Here is a 12,201-nt window from a genome sequence, read left to right on the forward strand (position 1 = left end):
CAATATTTCAAACTTTTTCATATCTGTTATGGTGATCTTTGATCAGCAATTTTTGATGTTAACTATTGTAATTGTTTTGGAGCACCACAAACCTGCCCATATTGATGCAAACTTAATTCATAAACGTTGTTATATGTACACACATACACACAATACACATAAATGTATCTATGTATATAAATGCATCTTACATGTCTTTGATGTACAATTTATGTATGATCTACAAATTTTTGGCCACTTCCAGAGATTTATGTGGATCAAGGAATTCTGAAGGCTCTAGCCATGTTTTTTCCTGACTTTCAATATGAAGATCAATTGCTGTCTTCTACCTCATATTATCTACTTGACAAATTATGGAATTTGAATGTAATGAAATATGAATGAATGTGCCACAAAAAATGACAAAAATAAGTTTAAGAGAAATCTAGGAAGACATGAGTCTTCCTTGCAGTGTAAAATGAGAATGAAAAGAACAATATAGTTATAGAATAATAACACTATACAGAAAAAAATATTTGAAAGATTTAAGGTCTCTGATCAATGCAATAATCAACCATGATTCCTGAGGACAGAAAATGAACTATATTACCCACCTCCTGACAGAGAGGCAACAGTTTCAAGGGGGCAGAATAAAAGTCATTTTTGACATGGTCAACATGGGAATTTATTTTGCTGGACCATGCATATTTATTAGATGAATTTTTGTTTTCTTTTTTTGGAGGGGGGAGGGATTTGCTGTAAGGGTTGCTTCCTATCCTTACCTCAAAAAAAAAAAAAAAAAAGGAAAAAAGGATTCTTGAAACTTTTTTTGAATGCGCTGAAGAGAACAGAAGGAAGGCCAGAATGAAACACAGCCAAGTAAAACAGCTTGGAAAGTTACATGTTGAATTTATTATATGATTAAAAAGTAAAGCAAGCTGTACTTAAGAGATTCATAATTTCATGTACAATCCTCTTTTTTCTTGTTCTTCTGATCTGGTGGTTCTTGAGTTGAGGATAAAAACATCAAACTACCTCCTTAATGGAAGATGTATCACACCAATTAAAAAAAATGCTGTCTCTAATAGTGAGCTGCATTCCTGAAAAATTCAACTAGAAGATTGAAGTATATTTTATCAGACATGACCAATTTTTCTTTTTCTTTGTTACAGGGGATACTTCCCATTTTTGAGGTGACCACTGAGAAATGCCAGTTATTTTCAAAAATCAGTAAGCCTTTTTTTGAGAGGAAAAGGGGAATAATCTAGCTCCTTCCCTCTTTGTTTCCTACTAATATGCTCAGAACTACCCCGAACCTTTCAAATCTCGACTTTTCCTCAATTTTTACTCCTTTTCACTGTCAAACTGAGGTATCCCTTTTTTCTACCTCCTGACCACCTCTTTCCCTCTCTACCCCATGACATCTGACTTCTTAACTCACTAGATTGAAACTCTACTGAAATTACTAATAATCAGTTAATGACCTCAGGCCTTTTCTCTTTTTTTTGGCAGGGCAATGTGGGTTAAGTGACTTGCCCAGAGTCACACAGCTAGTAAGTGTCAAGTGTCTGAGGCTGGATTTGAACTCAGGTCCTGCTGAATCCAAGGCCAGTGCTTTATCCACTGCACCACCTAGCAGCCCCCTCAGGCCTTTTTTCAATCAACCTTCTAGACCTCTCAGAAGCTTTAAATACTGTGGAGGGAGTGGTGGATGGGGGGAGGATAAGTTCTGTTCTGGAGCAGATAGTAATAATGGACTGGACTGGAATTCAGGAAAGAGACTAGGTTGCATAATCTAAGTCTGGAGTTCCTCTGCATAAAAATCATTAAATCTATGGGAGCTAATGAGGTCACCAACAGAAAAGTGTAGATAAAGAGTCCTAGGATAGAGTCTTGGAGAACATCTGTAAGTGAGTCATGAAAGGAATGATAAACTCTAACAATATGGGGGAGGGGGGGAGCCTGGGTAGGAAGGGGAAAGAGTAAGAGGGATAGGGGAGGGCAATAAGGAGAGAAGGAATCACCTCAAAAACCTAGAGAGGAGATAGTATCCCATAGGAGATAACAATCAGTGTCAGCTGTTGTTAATAAGTGAAGAAGGATAAGAACCAAGATAAAGTCATCATATTTTGCAATTTAGAAGTCACTACTTCATGGAAACTTAATGTTGCTCCTCAGAAAATGATGGAAAGACTTCAGTGAACTGATTCAGAGGGACAAAAACAGAACTAGGAAAACAATATAAACAATGACAGTAGAAATGGTAAGAACAACTGACCACTCTTGGTTATCAAAGAAGAGTTATAAAAAGACTCCTTTGCTATTTTTAAAAAAATTTTTAGCAGAGGAGACCATAAGTGCAGAACACTGCATATATCCAACCTTTTTGATATGATGCCTAGTTTTACAATTTTTTTTCTTCTTTTTTTCATTAAAGTCACTTGACTCACTAAAAATATAAAGTTACTGAGAAGATGCCAATCTGCATTGGTAGAGAGAATCACGGGTCCAGTCCTGAGTCCTGATCCTTATGATGCAAGGGAGGACTCTGGGCAGAGAAGGATACAGTAAACAAATTTTAAAATGAAATATATCAATAAAAATGTATTCAAAAAAAATTAAGAGACTGTGAATTTTAAAAGTTTCTGTTGAATGGATGAGTTAGGAAGCCAGACTAATAAATTGACAAGTGAGAGCACATAAAGTGGAGGCAGCACATATATGGTTCAAGGAGTTAAACAGAATTAACAATTTGCAGGGCTGATAGTCTAGTGAGGAATTTAAGACCGGAGATATTAGCAGGTTTGTAGAGTAGAGAAGAAATCAATAGATAAGGTGAATACTGGAGAGCCAAAGAACGATAATGGAGTCAAATTCAGCTAAAGAAGAAAAGGATGTTGAGATTGAGGGCAAATGTGGAGAGGTTGGCCTTGGAGAGAGGCTGGAAAAGGCTGAAGTTTCCAAAGAGCGTTAAACTTGGGAATAAGGAAGGCACCATGGTTTTAAATCCTATCTGCCACATTTATTAGTAGTAAGTGGTAGCTCAAGTCACTTAACCTATTATCTGAGCTCAGTTTTCTTACCTGTAAAAAGGGGATACAAATACTTGTGGTGCCTACTCCACATGTTAGGTATAACGGAGATCTATGCAAACCACTTTACAAACTTCATAAAATGCAATATCTCAGCTATTATCACTGCACAGCAGGTTCCTAAAATGTTTAAATGAATCAGCCTTACAAAGATGAAAATTACCAGATTCTATTTGGAATCATAACTATAGATCAATAACTTTCCCTCCAGTCGGGTCTATATTTCCACTGATTAGTGACTAGTTTCCTGAATTCTAATACCTGAGCTTTAAGGGGCCTATTGCAACTTGTGAGGCACGAGGTACAAGAGCTTTTGAAAATTATTCTTCGTTTTTAATGATCTGCCTTGGTAAAAAAAAAAAAAAAAAAAAAGTATCTGGAGAATAGGGATTATGCAATCATGAAGGATGCGATGAAGTTTCAATGTTTATGATCCATTCAAGGGCTTGGCATATTTCTATTATTGTTGTGATTAACACATTTTAGTAAACAGCTTCCCATCTAGTGCAAAGCTTTAGTGATGGGAACAAATTGCACATCCCATGATGGTGCACGTGGAAGCTAATGGCCTAAGCTAAGAGGGGGAAGGCCACAGACAAGGCAAACTAAACTGAAATCTGTCCCATGGCAAGGGTCGGAAAGCCTGCTATATGCCAGATACTGTGATGGTGACTCCTACCCATAACCACTATCACAGCTGAAGGGGGAAAAAATCCTCACAAAACTGGTGCACCCAAATCACCCGTCCGTACACAAGCCAGGGAGGTGATTCCCACCCCGCTACTCCTTCTTCCAGGGCTTTCCCTGCCCCCATCCTAAGAGCAGGAGGAGCCGCCATCTTCAACTCTTCCTTCCACCATTACACAACCTCTCTTCTCCCCACTGCCCTCGCTGTCCTCCAGCTTCCTTTCCTCCCTGCCCCCCCCCCAAAAAAAACCTCCCAAAGCCTAAAAGACTGCACCAAACTGGGTCAACGGAAGTAAAAGGAACGGAACTTCTGGCCCAACCAGTCCCTTTAAATGGTTTTGCTCCCCAACACCTTCAAAAAGACCCACCCCCCCCCTCAGGCCCGCGCACCCCCCAGCGGACGCGGCGAAGACCGCTCGGCTGGAGGCGGCGACCAGCTGCCGCCCGCTTCCACCCCGGCTCCCTCGGCCTCCCCTCCCTCGTCCCCTCCTCCTTCCCCAGCTCCCTCCCGCCGAGCTCCACACCCCGCGGCGCGGACGAGCGCGCCTCCCTATGCCCCCTCCCCGGCTCTGCCCACCCCTCCCCTGCCGTCCGCCTCCCCCTTTTCCCCGCCCCGTGCAGGAGCGCGCGCAGTGCTCCACAAGGGACGGTTTAGGAGCGCGCGCCTCTCAGCGGGGCCCAGCGCGGCGGCTCCTTCCAGAAATTTCCTCCTCCATAAGCTCACGTATTAAAACAAATACTGTTTAAACCCTATCAAGATTGCAGGGTGGACCACCTCCCTCTGCCTTCTCTTCCCCCCGCCTTTCCGATCCTTCCTGCATTCAAACGCGGCCCCCCTCCCCTTCCCCGTCCCTGCTCCATGCCCTTGGGCGCGGTTTATGTGGCATCTCTTCTCCCCACGAACGACCTGGGCGGCAGCAGTGGGGCGGCGGCAGGGAGGCCGGTGTGATTGATAGGGACGGCGGAGAGCGGCGGCGGCGGCGGCGGCGGCGGCGGAGCGGTTGAGTGACAGCTTACCTGGGTGCCAATCTTCATCACACTGACAAGCGGCTGCAGCAATCGGGACCCGCAGTGCCGCACCCGCGTCCAACCGTCACGCCGACGCCGGGCCACGCGACACAGCCTCATTCAATGGAAGGAGGGCTACGCCGACGCTCACCTTATCAATATTCAAAGAAGAGGCGGGGCCCTCGCAGAAGGCGCTCCTCCCACCCCGTGAGTCTACGTGCAGGGGGTGGGGACTCCAGGAGAAGGGGCGGACTGGGAGGGAGTTCTGAACGCATCCTTTCCTTTCTAGGCTCTCCTGCCCCTCCCCCCTCCGCCTCCATGCTTAAGATGAACAGGCCACACCCCCATCTTTTTTTTTTGCTGCGCAGTGAGGGAGGAGACTTTGGCCACGCCCACTCCCTGTCTGGCCAAAGTTCGGAAGGTTTTGAAAATGTGTTTGTTTGGGTGGATACTTAAAGTCCTCTTCCACCGCTTCTTTTACCCAATCGCCTCAGTCCCCTTCCTTTCTTAATCGTAATCTCCTGGCTACCTTGCAGGTTTATGCAAAACCGTAGAGAGAAGATCTTTAGGTGGATGAAACCTTCTTCCTCAAACGGGAGGAGGGGGACTAGAGAGGAGGGACTACTACCAATATAGTGCTTTCCCCCCAAACACAGAATTTCACCCTATTGAAAAAAATCGGTTAGTTTTCTTCTCTTCCCAGCCCAAGTTGCAATGCTTATTAACCGAGCAACCTTTTACAAATTATTGTAGATTCCTTAAAAATTAAAGGTTCGGGGGCAGCTAGGTGGCACAGTGGATAAAGCACCGGCCCTGGAGTCAGTAGTACCTGAGTTCAAATCCGGCCTCAGACACTTAACACTTACTAGCTGTGTGACCCTGGGCAAGTCACTTAACCCCAATTGCCTCACTTAAAAAAAAATTAAAGGTTCGAGTTGACTGCAAAGTAATCGCTAAGGTGATTTTGAACAAGACCACCAAGACAAAATTCTAGAGGAGCTTTGCGAACCTTTCGGTTCTAACTTTGGGCTGCATTTCTTCTTGAGAGATTGAGAATTGAAATGGGCCTAAATGGCCATCTTGTCCAACCTGTACCTGAAAAAAGAATCCCCTTTATGGGACAAATGGTCCAGTCTTTGCTTAAAGATCTCCGATGAGGAAGAACACCCTGTGGAAATGCAACCCGTTCCATTTCTGAATGACACTAAATTGTTAGGAAACGTTTCCTTACCTGAAGCCACAATTTCCCTCTTTAAAATTTCTGCCCATTATTCCTATATCTATCTACTAGGATCAAGAAGAATAAGTCTATTACCGTTTACAGGCTATAAACCTTTAAATACTTGAGAATAGCTATCAGTTTACTTTAAGTCTTCTCATCAAACTAAGCCTTCCTCAGTTCTTCCAATAAGTTGTCTCATGAACTCATGAACTCAAGGTCCTTCACCATCCAGCCCATGTCTTTGCTAAATGGTGGAATCCAGAAACACTCTATAGGTGGTGTGTATATATAGAGTATAACTGGACTATCTTTACCTAGTTTTATTTTATTATTTTTTGGGGAGGCAACTGGGGTTAAGTGACTTGCCCAGGGTCACATAGCTAGTACGTGTCAAGTGTCTGAGGCCAGATTTGAACTCAGTTCCTCCTGAATCCAGGGCTGGTGCTCTATCCACTGTGCTACCTAGCTGCCCCTTTACCTAGTTTTATAGCTTAGAAACTATATCCAAGATAGGATTAACTTTTTTTGTTTTCATGTTACATTGTGAATTCATCTTGGGTTTATAATGAAAGGAAAGAAACCAGCATCTTTTCTCACAACACACCTGGAAGGTAAGTGCTAATATTATTGCCACTTTACAGCTACTCCTCATGGGGTAGATACAACACAGGATGAGGCAGTTACCCGTTATAAGCCACTCAGGAGCTTCGGCTCCCATATTGGACTGCAGAGCCACACTGTGGCCTGTGGCTCTTCAAGGCACTGATCCATGGTCGTCTGTGACTGGTGGAGGCCTACTGCTACTACTGCTACTACTGCTGCTGCTACTACTACTACTACTACTACTACATTTGAGGAAACTGAGGCCAACAGAGGTTAAGTGACTTGCTCAGAGTCACACAGCTAGTTAAGTGTCTAAGAATTTGAACTCAGATCTTCCTGATTTCAGGATGAGCACTCAATCCACTGTGCCATCTAGCCACCTAACCACATTAAAACTCTATGCTTGGGGCAGCTAGATGGCACAGTGGATAAAGCACCAGCCCTGGATTCAGAAGGACCTGAGTTCAAATCCGGCCTCAGACACTTGACACTTACTAGCTGTGTGACTTTGGGCAAGTCACTTAATTCTTATTGCCCTGCAAAAAAACAAAAACAAAACAAAACAAAACTCTATGCTTGGGCTGTGATTACTCACAAGCCAGGCAGGCTGAGAAGAAGCCCAATTCACCCCCTGGGCCATGATGTAGCATGAACAGTGTGTCCTTGAAGCAGCGCTACACTTTAAGAAGGAGTAAAACGCCAAGAAATAGTAAGCCAGGATGAGTAGGCAGAGAGAGCAGAAGACCATCGAAAACTCTATGCTTGTAATTATGAAGTTAATTTTCTTGAAACAAAGGGCAATATTTTGTTTCCCCAAATGATCAAATGCATATATGATCTCACTAATTTGAAAGTTCCTTCCAAGGGTGCAGATTACACAAATGCCTGCCCATCTTGTTCAGTACTTTATCTGTATCCTCCCATAAATTCACAATTAGGGGGAAGCTATCGTTACTTTGGCTTGATACTACAATGATTTTCTGTGGAGCCCTCTAATTCCATTACTAATGACTTGGTCCCACTATGTGACCAGCTCATCTTCTTTCCCTAGCATACATTTCCTTGATGACAGTTTTTATTATTGTTCTTTGGAGTTCTTTATTGGTTATTTGTTGCTATGTGCTTATACCTACCATATATCTCTCCACTGCTTTCTGAGTAATATTTATAAAGTATTTTGTAAGACTTATATATAAATAAAATGTTATTCTTTTAAAAAAATGTTATTCTTCAGGAACTCTTGTATCCCACATTTCATTTCCATGCAGCAACGCTAAAAGAATGTTACTATTAAAAAGAAGAAACTTTGTTTCTAGGAGAAGTTTGGACCATTAAAGTTGCTTTGCAATTTCTCAAAGACTGTACAAATTGCTCTCCTCCTGTTCAACTCTTACCCCACATAATTGTTCATGAAAAGTGTTTCAGTTACACATGATGATGAACAAATGTTGTAGTTTGTCCATAAAAACATATCATAGTCGGGGCAGCTAGGTAGCACAGTGGATAAAGCACTGGCCCTGAATTCAGGAGGACCTGAGTTCTAATTTGGCCTCAGACACTTAACACTTACTAGCTGTGTGACCCTGGGAAAATCACTTAACCCTCATTGCCCCACCAAAAAACAAACAAACAAACAAAAAAACCCATGTCATAGTCTAGGCAATATACATTCTTTATCCACTTGGATCTTTTTTAATGTGTATTCTCAGGCTGAGAGGTTACTAATCTCTTTTAGGAAACTCTTCAGTATTTCTAAACTGGATACAACCAGTAAACAGCGAACCTGGAGGACATCACCATTTATGAGTAATAGAGCTTCAACTTGAACTCTATACTGGATCTACTCCAACACAATGGAAACCACTTTTGTTGAGCTATGTCTTTTTATACATTTATATATTTTAAAAATTTTTCACTTGGGAAAACCCATCTCTCTCCCACCTCCCTGCCTCATAAAAAAACCCATTATAATAAATATTCTTAATCAGGCAAAACAAAATTTATGTATTGGCCATATCCAAAAAAATACCTCTTACTTTACACCCTGAGTATGTCACCTTTCTATCAGGAGGTAGATACCATACTTCATTGTTAGTCCACTGTGATCCTGGTTGGTCATTGCATTGAGTTCGGTTCTTAGGCCTTGCAATTATCTTTACAACGTTGTGGTTATTGCATAAATTGTTCTTCTGATTCTGCTCAGTTCACACAGATCTTCCCAAGTTTCTCTGAAAAGTTCTCTTTTATTGTTTCTTAAAACACAATGATCATTACATTCATTTACTATAATTTGTTCAACCATTCCCCAATTCATGGATGCCCCCTCAGTTTCTGGTTCTTTATCACTACAAAAAGAGCTGCTGTTTTTGTGCCTTTGGGTTGTTTTCCTCTTTCTTTGATCTCTTTGGCCCATAGGACCACTTGTATTATAGAAGGATCATACTACAGACTGGTAACTTTCTGAAAATAGTTCAAAATTGGCTTCTGGAATGGCTGCACAGGTGTTGATGGTGGTGGTCATCCTTCATTCTTTATTTTTTTCTTTTCTTTTCTCTTTTTTTTTTTCACAGGGCAATGAGGGTTAAGTGACTTTCCCAGAGTTACACAGATAGTGCCAAACTGGAACTCATGTCCTCCTGAATCCTGGACCAGTGCCTTATCCACTGCGCCCCCATCCTTCATTCTTTTTTTTTTTTTTTTTTTGCAGGGCAATGGGGGTTAAGTGACTTGCCCATGGTCACACAGCTAGTAAGTGTCAAGTGTCTGAGGCCGGATTTGAACTCAGGTACTCCTGAATCCAGGGCCGGTGCTTTATCCACTGCGCCACCTAGCCGCCCCCCCATCCTTCATTCTTAATGAGGACCAATTCAAGACATGTCCCAGGAAACCTATCAGTGCAATTCATTATCATATGAGGCAAATCCTGCTAAAACATTTTTACATTGATTAGTTTTGAGTTGAAGATGGATTATGATGCTTTTAGTCTGAACCAAGGAAAAGTAAGATGAATTAAATTTTGTGACATTTGCTTAGACTTTTCTAGAAAGCATTATTTTAAAACACTAAGTGCATAAAAATTGGCTAAATCAAATAACCTGATGTCTTTATATGCACATGTGTATGTTTTCTAACAACCCCACTAATATTCACCATTTTCCTCTTTTATCATCTTTGCCAGCCTAACAGGTGAGGTTAAAACATCAAAGTTGCTTCAATTTGCATTTTTCCATTAATTATTTATATCATTTTTTCATATCTTGTTGATAGGATGGATTTTTTCCTTTGAAAATGGCCTGTTCATACTTCGACCATTCATCTATTGAGAAATGGCTCTTAGTCTTATAAATGTGAACTAGTTCTTTGTATATCTTTTATATGAGATTTTTATCAGAGAAATTTGTTAAAAGATTTTTTCCTAGTTACTTGCTTCCTTTCTAATATTTACCATTTTAGATTTGTTTGTCAAAAAATGAAATTTCAATGTTTTATACTGATAATTTTCCATTTTATATCCTGTGATAACTTGTTAGTCCCCAACTTTCCCCCTATACATGACTCTAAAAGGAAATTTTTTCCTTGTTCTTCTGACTTGTTTATAATGTAACTTTTTAATCTAGGTCATGTATTCATTTATAGCTCATCCTGATGTCTGGTATAAGTGGTTGGTCTAAACCTAATAACTACCAGAACCAAATAGTGAGTCTTTCATACAGTCTTTGTATTTATCAAAAACTAATTTTTTTCTTTGCTTCTGTATGCTGTAGATCTTAATCTGACACAGCAATCAACCTATTTTAAGCAGAACCAAATCATTTTAATTATTACTACTGTATAATACTATTGAGATTTGATATAGTTTATTTTATTATTATACTTTAGTTACTTGATTTATCCATTCTTCCATATGAATTTCATTAATATTTTAATAGGTTAATAAAATGTTATTTTGGTAGCTTGACTGATACAGTATTAAATATACAAATTTAGGTAGTATTTTAATTGTTCTTAAATTGGCTCAATCTATCCATAAGTAATCAGTGTTTCTCCAATTATTTAGATTTATCTAAATTCCTGCAAAGAATGTTTGATAGTTAGATTCATAAAGTTCCTGGGCAAATCTCGGTGGTCACACTCCCAAATATGTTATAGTATCTATAGTTATTTTGCATGGAATTTATCCTTCCAGCTCTTCATGCTATATTTTGCTGGATTTATCACAGATACACATGTGTTTATGGATATACACACATGCATATATATGTATATATGAATACTGAGGATTTATATGAACTTATGTCATCCAATTTTGGTGGAGTTACTAATTATTTCAATTAATTTTACTTGACTATAGAGTTCTCGAAGTGTGCTATCATATTATAATGTTACAAAAAACTTAATAATTTACATTTTGCCTATGCTTATTTCCTCAGTTTCTCTTTCTTGGCATTACTACAGCAAGGCCTTTAATTTTTCTCCATTAAATATAATCTTTGGTTTTCGATTTAGGAAGATATTGTTTATTATATCAAGGAAAGGCTTATTTATTTTTATACTTTCTAAATTTTTTATCAAAATGAGTGCTTGATTTTTCCAAGTCTTTGCAACTTTCAATCTAATCATATAGATTTTGTCATTTATATCATTAATATGATTTATTATGTTCATAATCTTCCTGGTAGTAAATCAACCCCATTTTCCTAGTATAACATTTTCCTGGCCAAAGTGTATAATCTTTCTAATATGTTGTTGTAGACTACTTACTAGTTTTTTTTGTTTGTTTGTTTTGGTGAGGCATTTGGGGTTAAGTGACTTGCCCAGGGTCACACAGCTAGTAAGTGTTAAGTGTCTGAGACCGGATTTGAACTTACGTCCTCCTGACTCCAGGGCTGGCGCTCTATCCACTGTGCCACCTAGCTGCCCCTAGTATTTTTTTTTTCAATCAGCAAAAATCCTCCTTCTTCCCACCTCAAACCCATCCCAAATGAGAACAACAACAAAAACCACTTGTTAAAAATATGTATTGTCAAGCAAAACAAATTTATGTATTGGTCATGTCAAAAGAATATGTCTCATTTTGTACTCTGAGTCTGTCACCTAGTCCTTTGGAATTATGGTTGGTCATTATATTGATCAGAGTTCCTAATGTTTCTTTGGTTTTAAAATATTGTTGTCATCCAATACCAAAAGACTAATGATGGGGGCAGCTAGATGGCGCAGTGGTTAAAGCACTGGCCCTGGATTCAGGAGTACCTGAGTTCAAATCTGGCTTCAGACACTTGACACTAGCTGTGTGACCCTGGGCAAGTCACTTAACCCCCATTGCCTAAAAAAAAAAAAAAGACTAATGATGAAGCATACCATCCACCTCCAAAGAAATAACTGGTATTGATTGAACACAGACTGAAGCATGCTATTTTTCACTTTCTTTTTTTCTTTTACTCAAATTTTTTTTTATACAAAATGACTGAGAAACCAAGACACAATAAAGCAAATCCAAATGACTAAAAAAAATAGAAGGCAAGATGAAATATTTTCTTGGAAAAACTGCTAACCTGGAAAATAGGTCCAGGAGAGATCATTTGAAAATTATTGGTCTACCTGAAAACTATG

The 12,201-nt window shown here is 39.9% G+C and overlaps 1 protein-coding gene across 3 annotated transcripts in view; it reads right to left on the reverse strand.

The window, feature by feature from the left end:
* Positions 1-12,201, reverse strand: part of PKNOX1 (PBX/knotted 1 homeobox 1) — a 168,560-nt gene that overhangs the window by 149,605 nt on the left and 6,754 nt on the right. The window contains exon 1 of one of the 3 annotated variants that reach the window (XM_043992728.1): positions 4,776-4,874. The exons of 1 other annotated variant lie outside the window; for it this stretch is intronic. The gene's annotated coding sequence lies outside the window, so the exon portion shown is untranslated. Of the gene's footprint in view, positions 1-4,775; positions 4,875-12,201 lie in introns of those variants that run through there. One more of the 3 variants, XM_043992727.1, reaches the window with a different exon arrangement.

The sequence above is a fragment of the Dromiciops gliroides genome, chromosome 3, assembly GCF_019393635.1.
Source record: "Dromiciops gliroides isolate mDroGli1 chromosome 3, mDroGli1.pri, whole genome shotgun sequence".
Classification (NCBI taxonomy): domain Eukaryota; kingdom Metazoa; phylum Chordata; class Mammalia; order Microbiotheria; family Microbiotheriidae; genus Dromiciops; species Dromiciops gliroides.